Source organism: Lampris incognitus, chromosome 5 (assembly GCF_029633865.1).
Source record: "Lampris incognitus isolate fLamInc1 chromosome 5, fLamInc1.hap2, whole genome shotgun sequence".
In the NCBI taxonomy this organism is placed as follows: domain Eukaryota; kingdom Metazoa; phylum Chordata; class Actinopteri; order Lampriformes; family Lampridae; genus Lampris; species Lampris incognitus.
In genome coordinates, this window is record NC_079215.1 from 25344478 (window position 1) to 25347204 (window position 2727).

The following is a 2727-nucleotide window of genomic DNA, read 5'->3' on the forward strand; positions in this document are numbered from 1 at the left end:
CATCTCTCGGCAATAAAGTTGGTTTTCGGAATGTAGTGCTTTTCTAGCATTCCCACCAGTACTTCATATGGTTTACCCGATGGCTTATCTGGCGCGCACAAATCCATCAGCAAGCTATGTGCCCTTTTTCCTACCACCGTAAGAAATACCGCTTTGGTTTTCTCATCTCGAGTGTCCAATCCATTTGCTGCGAAGTACTGCTCTAACCGCTGGCGATAACTATCAAAACTTTCCTCACTTTCCTCGAGGTGGAAATCTTCTGGCTTACCGAATGCCATCTTCTGTTCGACGGTCCTTTCACTCACCGAACGTCTCTCTGGTTGTTCGTCGTTGACTTCTGCCTCGCTGGAGCTGCTTGACATGCTAACTCTGTGACTTCCAACTTAAACATCCCATCCTCGTCGCCAAACTGTCGTGTATGAAACACGAATACTGTTCTAAGCTGTTTAAGCAGATAACTGGAAAGTGCACACGGCAGACTTATGACAGTAACATAGTATATTTATTATTACACTGTAACAACCTAGCTATCCAGAGTAGAGCGGAGTACCAAGAGAACGCCCTGGTGGCGATTCTGCCTTATATACTATTCAGGAACAACCAATAGATGACCTCCACCTTATTCAGTACCAATCACATTGATCTGTGTGTATTCAAAACTAATAAAACCACACTGGTTAATATTCTGTGTTGGGAACACCACAATAAGCAGCTAGCTTCAGAAGCACAGCATAGCAAAGACACACCTCAAAGCTTCCTAATGCGAGTCTTAGATCTGAGGCAGAAAGTACTATTGCATCCCACGAGTCGGAATCTGGGCTTAAGTATGAACCAGCCCTAGTTCAGCGCATGTGTTTACACACAGTACTTAATGGTGTGCAGAATGACAGTATCAGGATAGACATGCAGCCCCTCCTGCTAGATACGAACACCAAAGATGAGCTTTTGCTATTGTTACGTCCCGTATTGTTTTTGTGTTTAATGTATGCAGGCCTGCATGTTGTATGGATGTGTCGCTCTGTCCTGGTGTGTTGTGGTTTTGTCTCCCCCTAGTGTCCCCATAATTCCCTTTCTTACAGAAGCTGCAGCTTGGATCCACTGTCTATCAACACACCTGCTCCGTATCACCAATTAGCCACGCCCTGCTCCTCCTCCTATATACTATAGTCCTAGCTTTTCCATTGTTCCCTCTCGTTCTCCTGGGTAGTGGCAGTATCAGGAGGCGAGCGGTTGGTTGGTTGGTTGGGTTTTGTGTTTGTCTTGTTTTTGATTAAGACTATGAGTTAGTTTACCTCTGATTAGCCTATGTTTGTTTGTTGGTTAGTTTTTCTTTGTTTCTTTTCTTGTTTAAGCTCATAGGGGACATTTGGGTAAGTTTAGACACCCTGGGGTCTACATTTACTTTACACGTAGTTTGTTTATGTTATTCTTCATTAGTTTAGCGGTGGGCACCAACCCATGTATTTAGGGGCGCTTGACGCCTGTTAAGGGGGGGGTTTCTTTTCAGTTTATAGTTTATTTGATGCCATTGATTAGCGCCCTATGTCCCTGTGTTGCTGTGTTTTTGTATTAAATAAATATTTAAGTTGTGGTTCTTTCTGCTCACGTTGTGGTTAATCCTGCTTAAGTTGTGGTTTTGTGAGACTGCACCCACATTTGGTTTGTTCTGTTGTGGTAAATGTTGCGCCTTGGTCCTCTGGCCACTAGGGGGCGTAACATTTAATGGGGGCTCGTCCGGGATCTCTTTGATCCTTTTCACCCACAACAGATACGAGCCATATGTTGGTGTGTAGTGCACACGTACGTTTAGGCTGGCAGAGGGTAGGTGGTGCTGGCTGTTTGTGCTGTGGTTGTTCTATTAGTGGTTGTGTAGTATTGACCATGAGTGTATTCAGCCTGGATGGGTTTATCAGTAGTCCATCTGTGGACCTGATTGACCACTGTAAGAAGGTTGACCTGTATGCCATAGCCGCCCATTATGGGATTGCAGTGTCCAAGAGGTTGAGTAAACCTGCTTTGCGGGAAGCAGTGGTTCATGGGTTGGTGGAACAGCAGGTGCTTGGCGCCGGCGATGTTGCGGACCCTGATCCTTCCCCCTTCCCTACGTCCGAGAATGACCCTATAGTGGGCTCTGAGGAGGTCTCGGGGGATGTCTCTAAGGAGAGCCATGAGGGCCCTGAGGGAGAAGGGGAGGTAGAGTAGGAGGAGGCTAAGGGGGAGTTGTTTGGGAAGCCCATGTTGGGCGGGGCTTCTGTATTAACAGAGACCATTTATGGCACGGTTTTCCACCATGCCTTCGTCTACTGGTGTGAGGAGTTACGGCGCACTTAACCACGGGATCAGTTTCAGCGTGAGGCACAGGAGAGGGAATATACCCATCTGTTGTCTCTCCAGAGACTGGAGATGTCTCGACACAGGATGGCGTTAGAAATGCCTGCAGAGAAGGAGGTGAAGTTAAAAAGAATAGAGTTGGAGGCTGCTGCGGCCACTGTGAAGTCTTCCCCTCAGCAGAGAAGCCCTGTGCGCTCAAGTATAGTAGCGCGGATTCTTCAGTAGCCTTTAATGTGACCAAAAACATTACTTTGGTCCCTCAGTTCCGTGAGGATGAGGTTGACGCTTATTTCGGTGCGTTTGAGCGGGTAGCTCACGCACTGAAATGGCCGAGAGATGTGTGGGCGCTATTATTGCAGTGCAAATTGACAGGAAAAGCCCAGGAGGTAATAGCCA